General features: G+C 44.8%; 1 pseudogene; it reads left to right on the top strand.

The window, feature by feature from the left end:
• Positions 1 to 1,997: 1,997 nt before the first annotated feature.
• Positions 1,998 to 2,151, top strand: LOC123140173 (uncharacterized; annotated as a pseudogene).
• The last annotated feature ends 21,370 nt before the right edge of the window (positions 2,152 to 23,521 follow it).

Genomic DNA, 23,521 nt, shown 5'->3' with positions numbered 1-23,521 from the left:
GACACGGGAAAAAAGGGCCCGACGCCCATCATGGACGGAAGTGGAAGCGTGCCATGGAAAACTGGGCAAAACCACGTACCAGGCACACCCCACATACATGAACCCGTGAATGGGCTATACGGGGACATGGGTAAAAAGGTGCCCGACGCCCGTCGTGGACGGAAGTGGACGCAAGCCATGGAAAATGGGGCAGAACCACGTACGTGGCACACCCCACGTACACGGACCCTTACACGGACCCGTGAAGGGGCTATACGGGGACACGGGAAAAACGTGGCCAACGCCCGTCATGGACGGAAGTGGACGCGCACCATGGAAAACTGGGCAAAACCACGCATGAGGCACAACCCACGTACACGGAGCCGTACACCCCTTCATGCCGGTGATGCATCATTCAAATTTCTGCCCTATCAATGTTCGATGGTAGGATAGGGGCCTACCATGGTGGTGACGGGTGACGGAGAATTAGGGTTCGATTCCAGAGAGGGAGCTGAGAAACGGCTACCACATCCATAATTACCCAATCTTTACACGGGGAGGTAGTGATAATAAATAACAATACCGGGCGCATTAGTGTCTAGTAATTGGAACGAGTACAATCTAAATCCCTTCATGGGGATCCATTGGAGGGCAAGTCTGGTGCCAGTAGCTGCGGTAATTCCAGCTCACGGCAAGCACCAACCTACTCGACCCTTCAGCCAGCATCGTGCTCCTAGCCTTAATTGGCCGGGTCGTGTTTCCGGCATCGTTACTTTGAAGAAATTAGATTCCTCAAAGCAAGCCATTTCCCTGGATACATTAGCATGGGATAACATCATAGGATATCGGTCCTATTGTGTTGGCCTTCGGGATCGGAGTAATGATTAATAGGGACAGTCGGGGGTATTTGTATTTCATAGTCAGAGGTGAAATTCTTGTATTTATGGAAGATGAACAACAGCGAAAGCATTTGCTAAGGATGTTTTCATTAATCAAGAACAAAAGTTTAGGGGCTCGAAGACGATCAGATACCGTCCTAGTCTCAACCATAAATGATGCCGACCAGGGATCGGCGGATGTTACTTATAGGACTCCGCCGACACCTTATGAGAAATCATAGTCTTTGGGTTCCCGGGGGAGTATGGTCGCAAGGATGGAACTTATAGGAATTGACGGAAGGGCACCACCAGGCGTGGAGCCTGCGGCTTAATTTGACTCAACACGAGGAAACTTACCAGGTCCAGACATAGCAAGGATTGACAGACTATGATCTCTTTCTTGATTCTATGGGTGGTGGTGCATGGACGTTCTTAGTTGGTGGAGCGACTTGTCTGGTTAATTCCATTGACAAAAGAGACCTTAGCCTGCTAACTAGCTATGCGGAGCCATCCCCTCCGCAACTACCTTCTTAGAGGGACTATCACTGTTTAGGCGACGAAAGTTTGAGGCAATAAAAGGTCTGTGATGCCCTTTGATGTTTTGGGCCGCATGCACGCTACACTGATGTATTCAACGAGTATATAGCCTTGGCTAACCGGCCCGGGTAAGCTTGGGAAATTTCATCGTTATGGGGATAGATCATGGCAATTGTTGGTCTTCAACGTGGAATGCCTAGTTAGCACGAGTCATCAGCTCGCGTTGACTATGTCCTTGCCCTTTGTACACACCGCCTGTCGCTCCTACCGATTGAATGGTCCGGTGAAGTGTTCGGATCACGGCGACGGGGGCGGTTCACCGCCCCCAACATCGCGAGAAGTCCATTGAACCATATCATTTAGAGGAAGTAGAAGTCGTAACAAGGTTTCCGTAGGTGAACCTGCGAAAGGATCATTGTCGTAACCCTGACCAAAATAGACCATGCACGCGTCATCCAATCCGTCTACGACGGCACCGAGTGGGGGCTCGGGGTAAAAGAACCCACAGCGCCAAAGGCGTCAAGGAAAACTATGCCTAACCCGGGGGCATGGCTATCTAGCTTGCTAGCCACCTCTCATGTTGCAAAGCTATTTAATCCACACGACTTTCGGCAACGGATATCTTGGCTCTCGCATGGTTGAAGAACGTAGAGAAATGTGGTACCTGGTGTGAATTGCAGAATCCTGCGAACCATCGAGTCTTTGAACGCAAGTTGCACCCTGATGACCCACAAGTGTAGGGGATCTATCATAGTCCTTTTGATAAGAAAGAGTGTCGAACCCAACGAGGAGCAGAAGGAAATGATAAGCTGTTTTCAGTAAGGTTTTCTGCAAGCACTGAAATTCTAGGTGATAGATAGTTTTATGATAAGATAAATAGTAACGAGTAACATGTAAATCAAGTAAATAAGGTGCAGCAAGGTGGCCCAATCCTTTATGTAGCAAAGGATAAGCCTGGACAATTTCTAATAATGAGAAAGGAGCTCCTGAGGACACATGGGAATTATCGTCAAGCTAGTTTTCATCACACTCATAGGATTCGCGTTCGGTACTTTGATAATTTGATATGTGGGTGGACCGGTGCTTGGTACTGCCCTTACTTGGACAAGCATCCCACTTATGATTAACCCCTATTGCAAGCATCCACAACTACAACAAAAGTTTTAAGGTAAACCTAACCATAGCATGAAACATGTGGATCCAAATCAGCTCCTAACGAAGCAACGCATAAACTAGGGTTTAAGCTTTTGTCACTCTAGCAACCCATAATCTACTTATTACTTCCCTATGCCCTCCTCTAGGAGCAATAATGGTGAAGTGTCATGTAGTCGACGTTCACATGACACCACTAGAGGAGAAGACAACATACATCTCATCAAAATATCGAACGAATACCAAATTCACATGACTCCTAATAGAAAGACTTCACCCATGTCCTTAGGAACAAATGTAACTACTCACAAAGCATATTCATGTTCATAATCAGAGGTGTAATAATATGCATTAAGGATATGAACATATGATCTTCCACCAAGTAAACCAAAAAGTATCAACTACAAGGAGTAATCAACACTATACTAGCAACCCACAGGTACCAATTTGTGGTTTTGGATACAAGATTTGATACAAGAGATGAACTAGGGTTTGAGAGGAGAATGTGCCGGTGAAGATGATGATGGAGATTGACCCCCTCCCAATGAGAGGATCATTGGTGATGACATTGGTGATCATTTCCCCCTCCCGGAGGGAAGTGTCCCTGGCAGAACAGCTCTGCCAGATCCCTAGATTGGTTCCGCCAATGTTCCGCCTCGTGGCAGTGGAGTTTCGTCCCGTAAGCTTGCCCACGATTTTTTCTAGGGTAATAGTGATGATATAGCAGAAGATGGATGCCGGAGGCCCACCAGGGGCCCAGGAGATAGGGGGGCACGCCCTATAGGGGGGGGGGGTGCCCCCTGTCTCCTGGACAGGGTGTGGGCCCCCTGGCCTATTTCTTTCGCTCAGAAATTCTTATAAATCCCAAAAAGTTGTTTCGTGGAGTTTCAGGACTTTTGGAGATGTGCAGAATAGGTTTCCAACGTTTGCTCCTTTTCCAGCCAGAATTCCAGCTGCCGGCATTCCCCCTCTTCATGGTAAACCTTGTAAAATAACAGAGAATAGCCAGAAGTAATGAGATATATTGTGTAATGACAACCCAGAATGCAATAAATATTGATATAAAAGCATGATGCAATATGGACATATCAAGTCCCCCAGCTTAGACCTCGCTTGTCCTCAAGCGGAAGCCGAAATCGAAACGTATGTCCACATGTTTAGAGATAGAGGTGTCGATAAAAATAAAATACGGACATGAGGGCATCATGATCATTCTAATAACATCAACATATATAGATTTTGTCATATGATTTCCTATGCTAAAGTAACAGGCAATTCACAATGTCAAGTATGGTTCAGAAACTTCATTGGGAACTAACAAACTATAATCTTAGTCATTGACACAATTGCAATTTATTGTAACATCAGAAAGAGTCAATAAAAGAGCTTTTCAGCAAGCTCACATACTAAACTATCTCGTAGTCCTCTACAATTGCTAACACTCAGGCAATACTTGTGGTTATGGAGTTTCAGACAGACACTGAGAAAGATAGGGGCTTATTATGTTGCCTCCCAACGTATTCACCTTTGGGTGATGTCAACAATAATAGCCCAAGCTAACGAACATCCAATTGGATATGTATATCATGATATTTCAAACACGAAGAGCTTGCCAAAGGATAAAATGAAAAAGGGAAAGGTGGAGATCACCTTGACTCAAGCGCAAAATAAAAGCATAAAGTAAAAACATGAAGTAAAAGATAGGCCCTTTGCAGAGGGAAGCAGAGGTTGTCATGCGCTTTTAGGTTGATGCATAAAATCTTAATGCAAGAGAACATCACTTTATATTGCCCCTTGTGTGTGGACCTTTATTATGCAGTCCGTCACTTTTATTACTTCCACAACAAGTTCGTACAAAGCTTATTTTCTCTGCACTAATAAGTTATACATAACTAGAGAGCAATTTTTATTGCTTGCACCGATGACAACTTACTTGAAGGATCTTACTCAATCCATAGGTAGATATGGTGTACTCTCATGGCAAGTATGGGTTTAAGGGTATTTGGAAGCACAAGTAGTATTTCTACTTGGTGCTAGGAATTTGGCTAGCATGAGGGGGAAAGGCAAGCTCAACATGTTCGGAAGGTCAATGACAACATACTTTAACTGAGATGTGAGAAAACATAAACCATTACGTTGTCTTCCTTGTCCGTCGTCAACTCTTTTAGCATGTAATACTTAATGAGTGCTCACAATCATAAAAGATGTCCAAGATAGTATATGTATATGTGAACCTCTCTTTCCTTATCACTTCCTATTAATTGCAACGATGACCAAGGCTACGTTCATCAACTCCCAACAATTTTTATGCCTCATACTTTCTATGTGTGAAGTTATCACTATCCATAAGATCAATATGAACTATTTTATTCTTTTTATTCTTTCTATTTTTCTCAAGATCATAGCACATAGCAAAGCCCTTGACTCAACACTAATCTTTATTATAGATAGCTCGTGGACTCGAATACAAAAAGAGATCACAAAGCAAAACTCAAACTACTTGATATCAAGACTTCAATCTACTAGATCAAGATACTACTAAAAGGATCGAACTAAATAGAGCGGTAAAGATAGGAGTGTGATGATGATACGATACCGGGACACCTCCCCCAAGCTTGGCAGTTGCCAAGGGGAGTGCCCATACCTATGTGATTATGTCCTTGGAGGTGGTGAAGTAGGAGTTGTTGATGATGTAGGCTTGTCGTCCATCTTCCAAGGCATAGGCTCTCCATCATAGAAGGATGATCGAGTCTCCAGGATCCTTAAATCTGCAGCCAAACTCATCCTCTTGAATCTATATTCATACTCACAGTTCTGGTTCTACATGTCATAGATCTGGGCTTGGAGGTGCTCGATTTTCTCTTGAAGCTTGAAGATGGTATCCCCAATGATTGGTTAACTCTGTGATCATCATCTGGTTGGCATTGAGTCCACGCTCCACCATCCCTTGGCACTTGAAAACTTGCTGCTCCACGGCTTCGAGCTTTATCTCCATGCTTCCGGTATGCCTTGGTCCCTCCACATCGCGGATGTGCAGCACCCCTCACGCATCTCAATCAGTTGAGGGTGTTGCAGCACCTCCGCAAGATAGGGGTTGATAACCCTCTCGAAAAACTTGTCCTTGGGAGCGCTTGGAGACGACATGATGCTCTTAGATTTGAAACAGAAACAACTTGAAACGAAAACAGGGGAAGTTTGCGTGATACGGTGGTCAAAACCTTCGGTAGTATATATAATGAATTTTTACCGACCAAAATACGTAACGTGCAAGAAAACGGAGTCCGGGAGGCACACGAGGTGTCCACGAGACAGGGGGTGCGCCCTACAGGGGGGCGCGCCCTCCACTCTCGTGGGAGCCTCGTGTCCCTTTCGGACTACTTCTTTCTTCCTAAAATTCTTAAATATTCCAAAACTGGAAAAAAATGCCATTGGAGTTGTTTTGGAGTCGGTTTACTTAGCGTACCACATACCTATGCCTTTTCGGAGTCTGGAACGTTCTGGAAAGTGTCCCTTATGTATTCCTCAGGGGTTACAGTTTCAATAATATTAGTTTCAACATTGATAGTATTACCTGAAATATAATGTTTAATTGTTTGACCGTTTACCACCCTCGGATTTGTTCCTTCGAAGTTGTTGATTTTTATGGCACCCGAAGGATAGACCTCCTCGATAAGATAGGGACCTTCCCATTTTGAGAGAAGTTTTCCTGCAAAAAATCTTAAACGAGAGTTGAATAATAACACATAATCTCCTACGTTAAACTCACACTTTTGTATCCTCTTATCATGCCAGCATTTGCCTTTTTCTTTAAAAAGCTTGGCATTCTCATAGGCTTGGGTTCTCCATTCATGAAGTGAGCTAATATCAGATAACCTCTTCTCACCGGCAAGTTTGAAGTCATAATTGAGCTCTTTAATAGCCCAATATGCTTTATGTTCAAGTTCAAGAGGTAAATGACATGCTTTTCCATAAACCATTTTATACAGAGACATACCCATAGGATTTTTGTATGCAGTTCTATAGGCCCATAATGCATCATCAAGTTTTTGGACCAATTCTTTCTAGATCTATTCACAGTCTTTTGCAAAATTAATTTGATCTCTCTATTGCTCAACTCTACTTGACCACTAGACTGCGGATGATAAGGAGATGCTATTCTATGACTGACATCATACTTAGCGAGCATCTTACGGAAAGCACCATGAATGAAATGTGAACCACCATCAGTCATAAGATATCTAGGGACTCCAAACCTCGGAAAAATAACTTCTTTAAGCATTTTAATAGAAGTGTTACGATCAACACTACTAGTTGGAATAGCTTCTACCCACTTAGTAACATAATCAACAACAACTAAAATATGTGTATAACCATTAGAGGCAGGAAAAGGTCCCATATAGTCAAAGCCCCAAACATCAAACGGTTCAATAACAAGAGAATAATCCATAGGCATTTCTTGACGTCTACTAATGTTACCTATTTTTTGACATTCATCACAAGATAAGACCAACTTACGAGCATCTTTGAAGAGAGTAGGCCAATAAAAACCAGATTGTAGTACCTTGTGTGCAATTCTATCTCCATCGTGGTATCCTCCATAAGCTTCAGAGTGACACTTACGTAGGATCTATTCCTGTTCATGCTCAGGCACACAATGTCTAATAACACCATCTACTCCTTCTTTATAAAGGTGTGGATCATCCCAAAAGTAATGTCTTAAATCATAAAAGGACTTTTTCTTGTGCTGGTATGTGAAACTAGGCAGTAAATATTTAGCAACAATGTAATTAACATAATCAGCATACCAAGGAGCAGTACGAGAGACATTGACGACCGCTAATTGTTCATCAGGAAAGCTATCATTAATAGGCAGTGGGTCATAAAGAACATTCTCTAAACCTAGACAAGTTATCTGCAATGGAGTTCTCAGCTCTCTTTCTATCAATAATATGCAAGTCAAACTCTTGGAGCAAGAGAACCCATCTAATGAGTCTAGGCTTACCATCTTTCTTTTTGATAAGATATTTAGTAGCAGCATGATTAGTGTGAATAGTAACTTTGGAATCAACAATATAAGGTCTAAACTTATCACATGCAAACACAACTGCTAAGAACTCTTTTTCAGTAGTAGCATAATTTCTCTGGGCAGTATCAAGAGTCCTACTAGCATACTGGATAACATTCAATTTCTTATCAACTCTTTGCCCTAAAACAGCTCCTACAACATAATCACTAGCATCGCACATAATTTCAAAAGGTAAATTCCAATCACGAGGATGAACAATAGGTGCAGTGATCAAAGCTTTCTTAAGCACTTCAAACATTTCTACACAATCGTCATCAGAGACAAAAGGAATATCTTTTTGCAATAAATTAGTCAGAGGCCTAGAGATTTTAGAAAAGTCCTTAATGAACCTCCTATAAAAACCGGCATGACCAAGGAAACTTCTTATACCTTTTATCTCCTTGGGACATGGCATCTTTCCAATAGCATCAACTTTGGCTTTAACAACTTCAATACCTCTCTCGGAGATCTTGTGCCCCAAGACAATGCCTTCATTAACCATAAAGTGACACTTTTCCCAATTCAGGACGAGACTAGTGTCTTCGCATCTCTGCAAAACTCGAGCAAGGTTGTTCAGACAATCATCAAAAGAGGATCCATCATGCATCTTTGAAAGGTAAAGTACCAAAAGGCATACATCTATAAGTTAAAGTACCAAAAGGGCAAGTAAAAGTAGTTTTAGATTGATCCTTCGCTGACACAGGTATCTGAGAGAAACAGAATAACCATCTAGAAAGCAAAAATGTGTGTGTTTGGATAGCCGTTCTAGCATTTGATCAATAAAAGGTAAAGGGTAATGATCTTTCTTAGTAGCTTTATTTAACTTATGGAAATCAATTACCAACCTATAACCTGTAATAATTCTTTGCGGGATCAATTCATCTTTATCATTAGGAATGACGGTAATACCTCCCTTTTTAGGGACACAATGGACAGGGCTTACCCATTGAGGGAGTTCCGGACTAGGGGGTGTCCGGATAGCCGAACTATCATCATTCTTGGTGTGGCAGGAAAGCTTGGCGATACGGATAGTCGGTCGGACTCCAAGACTATGAAGATACAAGATTGAAGACTTCGTCCGGTGTCCGGATGGGACTTTCCTTGGCGTGGAATGAAAGCTTGGCGATACAGATATGTAGATCTCCTAACATTGTAACCGACTCTGTGTAACCCTATACCTCTCCGGTGTCTATATAAACCGGATGGCTTTAGTCCATAGGACGAACAACAATCATACCATAGGCTAGCTTCTAGGGGTTAGCCTCCTTGATCTCGTGGTAGATCTACTCTTGTAACACACATCATCAATATTAATCAAGAAGGACGTAGGGTTTTAGCTCCATCAAGAGGGCCCAAACCTGGGTAAAACATCGTGTCCCTTGTCTCCTGTTACCATCCGCCTAGACGCATAGTTCGGGACCCCCTACCCGAGATCCGCCGGTTTTGACACCGACATTGGTGCTTTCATTGAGAGTTCCTCTGTGTCGTCACCGATAGGCTCGATGGATTCTTCGATCATCATCAACGATGTAGTCCAGGGTGAGACCTTTCTCCCCGGACAGATCTTCGTATTCGGCGGGTTTGCACTGCGGGCCAATTCGCTTGGCCATCTGGAGCAGATCGAAAGCTACGCCCCTGGCCATCAGGTCAGATTTGGAAGTTTGAACTTCACGGCTGACATCCGCGGGGACTTGATCCTCGATGGATTCGAGCCACAGCCGAGTGTGCCGCACTGTCATGGCGAGCATGATTTAGCTCTGTAGCCGGACAGTACCCTGGAGGCCGCACTCAAACCCGCTCCGATCTTCGATTCGGAACAAGCTGCGCAGATCCAGGACGGATGGCTAGACACCGCCTCGGGGGCTGCAACCTCTACGGCGATAGAGCCAAACACTGACCTTGTCCCTCATAAAGCTCGTGACTCCGAGGTGCCGGACTCCTCGCCGGACTCCGAACCTCCCGCGCCCCCTCCGATCAAATCTGATTGGGCGCCGATCATGGAGTTCACCGCAGCGGACATCTTTCAACGCTCACCTTTCGGCGACATGTTGAGTTCGCTAAAGTATCTCTCGTTATTAAGAGAGCCCTGGCCGGACTGCGGCCAGGATAGTTGGGATGCGGACGACGAAGAAATTCAAAGCCCACCCACCACCCAATTAGTAGCCACTGTCGACGATCTAACCGACATGCTAAACTCTGACTCCGAAGAGATCGACGGTATGGACGACGATGCCGGAGAAGACCAAGAACCAGCGCCTACCGGGCACGGGAAAGCCACCCCAACTCACGACGTACACATGGTGGATACACCAAAAGGAAGCGATAATGAGGAGAAACGGGACGTGGCGAAGGACAACTCCCCCAACAAACAACCAAAACGGCGACGTAAGCGCCGCCCGAAGACCGGCCTCGATAAAAATGGCACCCATACAGACCCGGCCCTAGAGCAGGGCGAAGCAGTGGACGACGCACATGTCACCAAGCAGCCAGCCGGACATGATGAACTGGACAAGCAACCCATCCCCAGCAAAGACGATCTCACATCACCAGAGCATACGAACCTTCATAAAAGGCTCGTCGCCACTGCGAGAAGTTTGAAGAAGCAAAAGCAGAAGCTCAAAACAGCGGAGGACGCACTCAGAATGAGATGGAGCAGAGTACTCAACACCGCAGATAAAGATGGCGCTAGTCACCAAACAAAGAGCTACCCGAAGCGCAAGCTGTTGCTCGAATTTGACAAGGAGGCCTTAGAGCCCCCGCAGTCAAAAAAGAAAGAAGCCGCCTGGTTGGATAGATGACCAGATGTCAGGCCAAGAGCAACAAGAGGCGCCGCACACAAGCCAGCACACGATCAGCATAAAGATCCTCGAAAAAAGGACGACCCAGTCAGATCCATCTATGGGCCAAAAAAGAAGACTCCAGGAAGCAACATAACCCGCCGAGCATTTGAAGACAACGGCACACCCAAAAGAACCAAATAGTCGACTGTCCGGACGCTGAAGCCTTAGCAGTCTTTAAACACAACGTCCGAGACGAATGGCTTGCCAGACACCTCGACCAGCAAAAACCAAGAACAATGGCCGCACTAACAAGCCTCATGACCCGCTTTTGCGCGGGGGAAGACAGCTGGCTAGCTAGATGCAGCACCAGCGACCCGAGTACATCCTAAGTCAGGGATGGAAATGGGAAATCATGACGCAGAAAAGATCAGTGCCAGAATAAGGAAAATGGCCAGAATAGTACGGCAGTCAATGCCGGATTCAAAAGCTCTCGGCCGAACAACAAAACACTGCCCCTCAAGGACAACAGTGACGAGCTATCCAACCTAAACAAGATTCTTGATAGACTATGTCAAATACATGGTACCTCCGGGAAGCCTGCAAACCATACCCACAGAGATTGTTGGGTCTTCAAACAGTCCGGACGACTTAATGCCGAACACAAGGGGCTCGACACACCAAGCGGAAGTGACGAAACCCAAAAGCAGCACTCCGGAAAGCAAAAGACTTTCCCACTAGAAGTCAAAACAGTGAACTCACTTCATGTGATAACACGAAAAGACAGCGCGGCACCTGCAATACCAGGACACCGCCCGCAGAATGGGGATAGGCCCTACCAAAATTCGCCATAGCAGCACTTCCTTCAAAGGAGTGACGCCAGGCGTTTAAGCCAATTATACAGGCTCTGTACCACTAGAGGTTGTGTTCGGTTCATCCGACAACCTCCGTCGTGAAAAGCTCACTCTCCATCGCCCCATTCAGACAGTAGCCCTTACGCACTACTGGGCGCGCAGCTTTCGCCAGCCCTAATGCAATACCACGTTACGCGTTTTTTACGCTTAAGCATGCCCGGTCAATGTGGCATAATTTCATTAAAAAGTAACTCCGAGTGTTCCTCGACCACGGAGAACGTGAGACTACTTCGATAGCCACACACTAATCAGACCTTGCAGGTCAAAGCCCATAAAAACAGGTCATTCAGACCTCAGACATGGTTAGGCGAGTCCGGCGTAACTAAACAAGGGGCTTCCCATCCGCATACCCCCTTTATAAGGGGCCGCGTGTATAAATGACAAGAGCCAATAAAGCTCAACTTTCTTCATTTTATTCTATTTTAATACAACTTCTGCACGATATTCTTGGAAACTAAGTCCTTCTCTTTTACAGATGAAGCACGTGCTACACCCGTCCAAGATACAGCACAACGGAGACACAGGCGCAGACGTGCAGCAGGGACCCGTTGCAAGGATTCTTTTCAGATTAAGACCCTGCGTAAACCTTTCTTACTGTCTCTTGTTGATACACATCCCCCAGTTTCCCACCATAGCCGAGGAGGAGGCTGGCGTTTTGGCATCGTCCGCGTCAGAAGTTCCCACCTGTACCTGGACACTAGGGCCTTAGGGCATTGTTCTGCCCGGTATCATAAAGACTGAACACCTCAAGGAGTGTTTGGCGTCTCGAGTTAGGCCTTATATGAATCAGCTCCGAATCATGTCTTTGGTCAAATGTTGGGTTTGCCCGGCTCCTGTGTTTTACTGCCTTACGTTCCGTATCATCGGCTAACGCGGCACCAGGAGAACTACTGCGATTGTGCCCTGGTTCGGCCGGGCGAGCACCGCAGTAGAGAAAGCCGAAAACTGACTGTCATGATATAGCGAGAGACTGGTCAACCACTCGATCGACCATTGGAATGTTTAGAATTCCTCCGCTTTGACGAAGGACCGCTTCCCGGCCAGGCACATACGCGCCCCATGTAGATCCTTGACGAACCACCATGTAGATCCCCCATGAAGAACTCCGGTCATAAAAGGATGATAGAAAGAAAGAGAAGTTGAAAACACAAGGTGAAGCCTTGCAATGATTTAGATGGAGCTTCATGACGAGATAAAGCGGAAAACTTGGAACTCCGAAAAAGAAAAGATGAAATACAAGAACCGAGAATTACTTCATCATGAACAATCTCTGGAAGAAAAGAATTGAATCACCTCGAGGAAATAAGAATAAGATTTATTGTATGCTTATCCTTCATCGAATATAATTGATGACAAGCAATGGATTTGGCATACTACTTATTCTCGTAGAAAGGAATGAAGAGAGATATAGCGCCAACTTGAAGAACTCTTCGACGAATCACCGGGAGGATTGGAAAGAACGAATGAAATGATACGGAAACAAAGGAAGATGAATCTCGAACGAACCACCGTAAGAATTGAAAATCAAAGTAGCAAAGGCACAATTCACCCAGAAGAATTGGAAAACGAATGAAGATACTTGAGGGGATTTAAATGCAAGAGAACAAAGAGATCATGAACTGATTAGAGGATATTTGAATGATGCACCGGAAGAATTCGAGAAGGAGAGTTGAAAGCTGAGAATGAATAATTCTGAGATGATGGCTACGGAGAATCAATCTGAAAAGACTCTTGAATTGGTCCGAATGGGTGAAAAGAATTCCCAAAATCAAAAACAATTATGAGAGGATGGCATCAAACTTGAACTACGCCTCTTTGGAAGAACGGGTAAGGATTTAAGAGGAACTCTTCTTCGGTCTTCAAAGTTGAGAATGACGACGAGACACACCATCAAAATTACTGAGATACTCCGGGAGAATTAAAAGAGGAAAAGTTGAGCCAAAGATGAAAAGAATTTGAAAACGACCTTGGAGAAGGCAATATGACTGATGAAAATTCATTCTTACGTCAAACTTCAAAAGACTTTGGGAATGGCTCCAGATAAACTAGAAGAGTCAGGTAAGATCCTGGGAAATGACCTGTGGGTTAGGGCCCACTCGAAAGAACCATCGTTGAAGGATTGCTTGAAATAGAGATTGCACCGGTTGAATTAAATGGCTTGAATGAGATAACAACCTCGAAATATCTTGAACGGATTGAGAATGGAAACACAAGTCTTGTGAGATATCTTCAGCACTCCAGAACAAATGAATAGGAAGAAATGAATGATTAAGAGGTGCATCGGCATGAGAAAGCATTAGAAACGAGGAAAGGAATATGATGAATATCGAAAGCTTGAATTGGATCTACCGGAGAAGAAACAACAATGAAGGATGATAAACTTGAAACTGTTGAGCATCTTCATGGGAAATCACCGGATAAGAACATTGAAAGAAAAGAATGAAGAGACTTCCCACAAATAAAAGGATACATGATTAAGAAATTTGAGTCCTTGAAGAAAAAGGGTCGGAGGGCGGGAAAACAAAGGCAACTTGGGATGGATCAAACAAACACCGGTGAGAAAACTTAGAGTTGATCTTGCGGATGTTGAAAATGATCGGATCCACTTGAAGAGAAGCACGCCGGTTGGAAAAGAATTGACATGACAACCTCAATGATCAAGAAGGATTAGCACTCCCATAGAAATATGAGAACACCGCTTGAAAGGTATGGAATCAACACTTGACATTGAAGCAACTCGAATACCACAACTCCAAAACAAAACAAAGGATTGGCTTGCAAAATAAGCCGGAACAAATACATATGATAGAGATTTACCCAATCCCATATCATGCATCTGTCAGAAAGATATTCTAGGAGCTACTTGAATTCCCACCTATAAACTCCCAAAACTTTCTGGTTATTCAATCTGGTGTTGGGGATACAGGGGAAGCAATATATCTCACCCAAACGAACAATACCTACATCCAAGCTGTATCCATCCATCAACACATAACCAAGAAAACTCCGGAAATTGTGTACCTCAACCTTCGAAAAGAATCCGTTATACGAGCTATGGGAATACTCCCGAACTCCCCAGTACTGGTTGGCGTCGAGGTTATCTCACCAACAACTGCATAAAAGAGATTTTCGATGTCGGCAAAACTCAGGTATTCCAGAACTGCAATGATAAAATTGTGACGACAATACCTCGGAGCTCAACTCCCCGGGTCACTGCCACATAAAAGACAGGAGGCACCAAGAACAATGTTCTCATCACAAGACTATCGTAACGATTCCAAGATACCCACGTGATCAAAAAAAATTAGTGAAATTTGAGGAGAGGAAAACAAAACATCTACGTCAGGAGACCTCACCAGAGCGACGAAGGGAGCTGAGGAGTAAAAAGAATTCCTACTCTCCAATATATATAATCCTAAGACTCAAAATAGTTTTCTTCTAGACTCAACAATGGCCAACAATCAAGGGGGCTCCTAAGGGTCGGTCGAGGCTCTGATACCAACTTCTCACGCCCAATATGCGATACTATCCTAAAGAGACTCGAAGGTCCCACCAAGGATAGAACCGCATATTGAAACGCTTTTGCAAGGTGGATATCATTACATCAACATTACATAATAGATGGGGATACATACAAGAGGCATACAATGCCACATGAATACAACATCAATACATCATACATAAGATCAACATCCGAACTACGGACGAAACACAAACAGAAACTCAAACGACATCCACCCTGCTAGCCCAGGCTGCTGACCTGGATCCTATCCCCTGATTGAAGAAGCAGAAGAAGAACTCAACGCAAGCAAGCACCGCTCTCGCGTCATGATCATCGCATAACATGTACCTGCAACTGTTGTTGTAGGAATCTGTGAGCCACGAGGACTCAGCAATCCCATTACCATGGGTATCAAGACTAGCAAAGCTTAATGGGAAAGGAAGGGGTGTAGTGGTGAGGTTGCAGCAGCGACTAAGCATATATGGTGGCTAACATACGCAAATAAGAGCGAGAAGAGAGCAAACAGAACGGTCGTGAAGCTAGCAATGATCAAAAGGTGATCCTCAACTCCTACTTACGTCAAACATAACCCAAAACCTTGTTCACTTTCTGGACTCCGCCGAAAAGAGACCATCACGGCTACACACGGGGTTGATGCGTTTTAAGTCGGATCTGGTGTCAAGTTATCTACAATCGGATATTAACAAATCCCCATCTGCCACATAACCGCGGGCACGGCTTTTGAAAGTTTAAACCCTGCAGGGGTGTCCCAACTTAGCCCATGATAAGCTCTCGCGATCAACGAAGGATATACCTTCTCCGAGGAAGACCCGATCGGACTCGAAATCCCGGTTTACAAGACATTTCGACAATGGTAAAACAAGACCAGCAAAGCCGCCCGATGTGCCGACAAATCCCGATAGGAGCTGCACATATCTCGTTCTCAGGGCAACACCAGATGACTCTAGCTACGAGTAAAACCAACCCTCAAGTTTCCCCGAGGTGGCCTCACAGGAAGCTCAGTTCGGACCAACACTCGAAGGAGCACTGGCCCGGGGGGGTTAAAATAAAGATGACCCTGGGGCTCCAGAAACCCAAGGGAAAAAGGGCTAGGTGAGGCAAATGGTAAAACCAAGGTTGGGCCTTGCTGGAGGAGTTTTATTCAAAGCGAACTGTCAAGGGGGTCCCATAAATCACCCAACCGCGTAAGGAGCGCAAAATCCGGGAACATAACACTGGTATGACGGAAACTAGGGCGGCAAGAGTGGAACAAAACACCAGGCATAAGGCCGAGTCTTCCACCCTTTACCAAGTATATAGATGCGTTAATTAAATAAAAGATATTGTGATATCCCAACATAATCCTGTCCATCATGGGGCAATCTTCAACTTCACCTGCAACTAACAACACTATAAGAGGGGCTGAGCAAAGCGGTAACATAGCCAATCAATGGTTTGCTAGGAAGGGTGCAAAAGGTTAGAGGCTGACATGGCAAATTGGGGAGGCTTGATAAGCAAAAGATAGATAGCGCAGCAAAGCGATAGAACGAAGCAACTAGCATAGCAATGATAGTAGTGAGATACAGGGTGACGGTCATCTTGCCTGAAATCCCGCTAGGAAGAAGAACGAGTCCATGAAGAAGATGAACGGACGTAGTCGAACGAATCCTCACAACTCCGTAACGAAACCGAAGCTAACGAGAGAAGCAAACCGGAAAGAAGCAAACAATATGGTAAACACACAAGCATAATCATGGCATGATGCACAAACAAGTATGATGCATGTCCGATTTAGTGAGGCATGGCATGGCAAAGTGCAACAAACAACACTACAATTTAAGTGGAGCTCAATATGCAACGAGTTGCATATTGACAAAACACCACATTGAGTTATTTAGTTCACTCTTGTTTAGGTACACAACAATATTAAATGTTGTTAAACATGGCAAGAGGTGAAACATAATTGAGCTAACTATTTAGGCAAGTTTAAGTGAGGCCGGAAGCAAGAAACAACAATCACGGTAAATCCCCACATGTCAATTAGCAATTTAATGCAACAACAATTTTAAGCATTTGAATGTTGTTATCATGATGCGGATGACATATACAAGTTATATGCAAATTTTATGAAAATGTTGACATGAGCATGTTATGAAGCATTTGGTCACCATGGCAGAACAAAAAGGGTGCCACGGCAACGAATCCGAAAATGATGCCACGGCAACATACCGGTGATCCGACAACTCTTCGAGATGTTGGTGCAAAGGAAAGTGTGGATGTGCGGAACAAGCAAAAGATGGTGGGGTGATCCCGGTTACCGGGTTCCCACGGGTCGACGGCATGGAAACGAGTGACAACTCGGACACGGTGCAAACACGAGCATCTCATACAACATGCATTCGTCCATCGGTCATCGTCTCGGCGGTTATACCTTTCAAGCGTGCATTTTCGGAGCGGCGCGGGTTCGGTACGATGTAGAGGAAGTAGTCATTCACGGGGCATCGTGGGAAGTAGTTGTTCATGTGGCGATGGTAGTGGAAGTAGTGGTACACGGCGATGGTAGTTGTACACGTGTCGGAGAGGAACTTGGCGCATCCAAGTCCTTCGGGGTTCCTTGGGTGCTCTAGGAGAGGCCGAGGGCGGCTGGATCCGGCCGGAGGCGACGAACGGGTGGCGGCCATGGCAGGGCTTGAGCTCCTGTTTTCCTACTGCTGGTCGGGACGGCGAGGGAAGGTGAGGGAGCAGCTTGGGGCGACGACGATGGGTGCAGGCGCGATGCTGAAGGAGGAAGGCCATGGTAGAGGAGGAGTGGCGTGGAGCAGAGGTGAGCTGGCGCAGCGGCGAAGATGGAAGGGCGAGGAAAGGTGGCCGCGGCAGGGGAGGCTACGGCCTCGGACGCCGGCAGGGAATAAGCAGAGGACTCGGGGCTGCAACTGCTATCTCATGTGGGCGCGGACGACGACGGCTGCGGGCGGCCGGAAGCATCCAGGAGCAAGGGAGGAGGAGGCACCAGGCTGCGCTGAGATCTGACGAGGCTGGAGAAGGAGCTGCAGCTACGGCGAGCGTCGAGGGCCACGGCCGCGGGGAACAGGGGCGCCATGGGGATCGGGCGCGGGCACTCCTCTCCTGTGCGAAGCGTGTGAGTGGCGGCGGGACGAGGGGACGAGGGAGAGAAGAGGGGTTGGGCCTAGGGTTAGAGAAACTGGTGGGCTGCGGGGATGAGGTGGGCTGGCGCTGGGAGGAGGCCGAGCTGCAGTAGCTGGGAGGCCCAGCTGGGCTGGCTCTCTCCCTTCTCTTCTAAATAAAAAACACAGAGAGAAGAAAGAAAAGAGAGAGAGGTTAGGGGTGGATCTTGGGCAGGAGGGCAATTTTCTTGGATTCGCAAAAACGAGCGTGACCCAAGAAAATAGAAGTGTGCATGTGTGAGAGGTTAGAATTCGAACTCATTTGAAATTAGTTCAAATGGTCTTGCATAGGAAGTAGGTGCTAGGGAGGTCCAAAAATGTTGAGACTTTAGGAGGAGCCTCGATAAAAGAGATAAGAATTGTTGGCAAAGTTTGGGGACCAAACTTGAAGTAGAGAGGGCATGGGAATTTTGCAAGTGTGTTACGGTTAATTCCAAGCTAATGGAATATTTTATAGTAGCTCCCTAAATATTGGAAGGATATGTTATAAACAGAAATCACCATGTGAATACCCTCAATTTAAATAGATCAAAAGATCTATGCAATTTATTTAGTTGAGGTTTTAAAAATTAAATGACATGCTGGCATGATGACATGATGCAATGCAAGAGATGACATGATGAAATGCAACAAACAAAAAATAAATCACACGGCAAAACTCGGAATAGCTGGAAGTCTTCTGGAGCATCGGTCTCGAGGCGTTACACACTAGCACCCATATCACATAAATCGTGATAACAATGATATCCTATTTTAATAGAAATAACATGCATGGCTAGGACAGGTCTACGTGTCTTAGTATCTGGCCTAGCAATATTAGCAGTCTTACCACAGAAAGAAATAACATGCCCATCTAAGTACTCATCCAAGAGATCTTTAACCATGGCAATACTAGGTTCAACATTAATTTGCTCAGGAGGTGTATAAGTCCTAGTATTACTCTTACAAACAATAGTCCAAGCTTTAGCATGATCATTTATCCTAACAGGGAAAGGAGGTTTTTCAACATAAGCAGTAGGAACAATAGGATCACTATAGGTAATAGTCTTTCCTTCAACTGTAATAGGTGCAACTACTTTAAATTCAACAGGAGGATTATATTTAAACCACTTCTCTTTAGGGAGATCAACGTGAGTAGAAAAAATTCACATAAAGTAGCTACTATCTCAGAGTCAAGTCCATACTTAGCGCTAAATCCACGAAAAACATCGGTATCCATAAAAGATTTAACACAATCCAACTTAGGTGTCATACCTGACTCCTTACCATCGTTGGAACCCCAATCTTCAGAGTTGCGTTTAATTATTTCCAATAAGTCCCATTTGAAAGCAATAGTCTTCAGCATATAAGAACCAGCACAAGAAGTATCGAGCAGGTTGCGATTATCGAGAGAAAGCCGAGCATAAAAATTCTGAATAATCATTTCCCGAGACAGCTCATGATTGGGGCATGAATAGAACATTGACTTAAGCCTCCCCCAAGCTTGAGCGATGCTTTCTCCTTCGTGAGGCCAGAAATTATATATGTAATTACGATCACGATGAACAAGATGCATAGGATAAAACTTTTGGTGAAATTCCAACTTCAATCGCTTATAATTCCAAGATCTCGTATCATCACATAGCCTATACCATGTCGATGCATCTCCCTTCAAAGATAAAGGGAAGACCTTCCTTTTGACAACATCATCAGGAATACCTGCAAGCTTAAATAATCCACAAACTTCATCCACAAAGATAAGGTGTAAGTTGGGATGCAATGTTCCATCTCCTGCAAATGGATTAGCTAGCCGTTTCTCTATCATACCCGAAGGAATATCAAAGTTAATATTTTCATAAAGTTCAGTAGGTTGAGGAGCAACTCTTTGCTCTTATGGTTGGGGTGAAGATACCCCAAACAAGCCCCTCAAAGGATTAGTTTCCATAGTGACAAGTAACAAAAAATTTCAGCACACTATATAAATGTTTCCTTACCAAGTTCCACTCACAAAAAGCGCTACACTCCCCAGCAACGGTGCCAGAAAACAGTCTTGATGACCCCCAAGTGTAGGGGATCTATCGTAGTCCTTTCTATAAGTAAGAGTGTCGAACCCAACGAGGAGCAGAAGGAAATGATAAGCGGTTTTCAGTAAGGTTTTCTGCAAGCACTAAAATTGTAGGTGATAGATAGTTTTATGATAAGATAAATAGTAACGAGTAACAAGTAAATAAAATAAATAAGGTGCAGCAAGGTGGCCCAATCCTTTATGTAGCAAAGGATAAGCCTGGACAATTTCTAATAATGAGAAAGGAGCTCCTGAGGACACATGGGAATTGTCGTCAAGCTAGTTTTCATCACGCTCATATGATTCACGTTCGGTACTTTGATAATTTGATATGTGGGTGGACCGGTGCTTGGGTACTGACCTTACTTGGAAAAGCATCCCACTGAAGATTAACCCCTATTGCAAGCATCCGCAACTACTACAAAAGTATTAAGGTAAACCTAACCATAGCATGAAACATGTGGATCCAAATCAGCCCCTAACGAAGCAACGCATAAACTAGGGTTTAAGCTTCTGTCACTCTAGCAACCCATCATCTACTTATTACTTCCCTATGCCCTCCGCTAGGCCCAATAATGGTGAAGTATCATGTAGTAGACGTTCACATGACACCAGTAGAGGAGAAGACAACATACATCTCATCAAAATATCGAACGAATACCAAAGTCACATGACTACTAATAGGAAGACTTCACCCATGTCCTTACGAACAAACATAACTACTCACAAAGCATATTCATGTTCATAATCAGAGGTGTAATAATATGCATTAAGGATCTGAAGATATGATCTTCCACCAATTAAACCAATAAGTATCAACTACAAGGAGTAATCAACACTACTAGCAACCCACAAGTACCAATTTGTGGTTTTGGATAAAAGATTGGATACAAGAGATGAACTAGGGTTTGAGAGGAGATGGTGCTGGTGAAGATGTTGATGGAGATTGACCCCCTCCCAATGAGAGGATCATTGGTGATGACGTTGGTGATGATTTCCCCCTCCCGAAGGGAAGTGTCCCTGGCATAACAGCTCTGCTAGAGCCCTAGATTAGTTCCACCTCGTGGCAGTGGAGTTTCGTCCCGTAAGCTTGCCCACAATTTTTTCCAGGGTAAAAGTGATGATATAGCAGAAGATGGACCCGGAGGCCCACCAGGGGGCCTAGGAGATAGGGGGCGTGCCCTATAGGGGGGGCGCGCCCTATAGGGGGGGCACCCCCTGTCTCCTGGACAGGGTGTGGGCCCCCTGGCCTATTTCTTTCGCTCAGAAATTCTTATAAATGCCAAAAAGTTGTTTCGTGGAGTTTCAGGACTTTTGGAGATGTGCATAATAGGTTTCCAATGTTTGCTCCTTTTCCAGCCAGAATTCTAGCTGCCGACATTCCTCCTCTTCATGGTAAACCTTGTAAAATAAGAGAGAATAGCCATAAGTAATGAGATATAATGTGTAATGACAACCCATAATGCAATAAGTATTGATATAAAAGCATGATGCAAAATGGACGTATCACACCCGAGGCCACTCGACCGTGGGCACGCCTGCCTGGGCATCACGCCAAAACATGCTCCCGGCCACCCTCATCGGGAATCGGGATACGACATCTGGTCCCTCATCTCGCAAGGGACGGTGGACCAAAGATCGGGCTGCCGTCATACCGCGCCGGACACAGCGCATGGTGGGCGTCGTCGCTTTATCAACGCAGTGCATCCGACACGCAGCTCGCTATATGCATGGCTTATGCTCATGTATTGCGTGAGGGTTGAAAAGGCTGAAGCACGTGAAAAATTATTTACCAATTGCTCGGCTTATCGTTGGGGTTGTGCATGATGGGAGCATTTATTGTGACAAAAATGAAGCATGGCCAAACTATATGATTTTGTAGGGATAAGCTTTCTTTGACTATGTTATTTTGATAAGACATAATTTCTTGGTTAGCATGCTTGAAGTATTATTGTCTTAATGTCAAATGATAGACTACTGCTTTGAATCACTCGTGTCTTAATATTCATGTCATGATTAGATTACATGATCAAGATTATGCTAGGTAGCATTCCACATGACACATTTCCTTTTTCATCATTTACCTACTCGAGCACGAGCAGGAATTAAGCTTGGGGATGTTGAGACGTCTCCATCGTATCTATAATTTTTTATTGTTCCATGCCAATATATACAAGTTTCATATACTTTTGGAAACTTTTAATACTACTTTTGGGACTAACATATTGATCCAGTGCCCAGTGCCAGTTCTTGTTTGTTGCATGTTTTTTGTTTTGCAGAAAATCCATATAAAATAGAGTCCAAATGGTATAAAAAGTGACGAAGAGTTTTCATGGAATATATGTGAATTTTGGGAAGTGGAATCAATGGGAGACGATGCTCGAGGGGCCCACGAGGCAGGGGCGTGCCCCAGAGGGGGTGGGCGCGCCCCTGAAATTCGTGGACACCCCGTAAGGCGGTTGGTGCCCTTCTTTCACCGCAAGAAAGCTAATATCCGGAAAAAATTTGTTTTAAAAATTTCAATCCTATTGGAGTTACGGATCTTCGGGAATATAAGAAACGATGAAAGGGCATAATCAGAAACACAGAAACAGAGAGAGACAAAGAGATGGATCCAATCTCGGAGGGGCTCTCGCCCCTCCCATGCCATGGAGACCATGGACCAGAGGGGAAACACTTCTCCCATCTAGGGAGAAGGTCAAGGAAGAAGAAGAAGGAGGGGGGGGGGGGCTCTCTCCCCCTCTCTCTCGGTGGCGCCGGAACACCATCGGGGCCATCATCATCACCGTGATCTACACCAACACCTCCGCATCTACACCAACATTGTCATCACCTTCCCCCATCTATATTCAGCGGTGCACTCTCCCGCAACCCGTTGTACCCTCTACTTGAACATGGTGCTTTATGCTTCATATTATTATCAAATAATGTGTTGCCATCCTATGATGTCTGAGTAGATTTTCGTCATCCTATCGGTAATTGATGAATTGCTATGATTGGTTTCATTTGCTTGTGGTTATGTTGCTGTCCTTTGGTGCCCATCATATGAGAGCGCGTGTGCGTCACACCATAGGGTTAGTTGTATGTTGATAGGACTATGTATTGGAGGGCAAGAGTGACAGAAGCTTCAACCTAGCATAGAAATTGATGCATACAGGATTGAAGGGTGTCACGCCCAATATGCTACCCTATCCTAAAGGAACTCGAAGGTCCCTCCAAGGATAGAAGTGCATATTGGAGACCCTTTTGCAAGGTGGATATCATTACATCGTACCATTACATAATAGTTGGGGATACATACAAAAGGCTTACAATGCCACATGAATACAACAACATCATACATAAGAGCACCACTCGACTACGGATGAAACACAAATAGAAACTCAACGACATCCACCCTGCTAGCCCAGGATGCCGACCTGGAACCTATCCCCCGATCGAAGAAGAAGCAGAAGAAGAACTCCAAAACAAGTAAACATCGCTCTCGC

Source organism: Triticum aestivum, chromosome 6B (genome assembly GCF_018294505.1).
Source record: "Triticum aestivum cultivar Chinese Spring chromosome 6B, IWGSC CS RefSeq v2.1, whole genome shotgun sequence".
NCBI classification, from domain to species: Eukaryota; Viridiplantae; Streptophyta; class Magnoliopsida; order Poales; family Poaceae; genus Triticum; species Triticum aestivum.
Note: the sequence above shows the minus strand (reverse complement) of the source record. Positions and strands in the feature narration are given on the sequence as shown.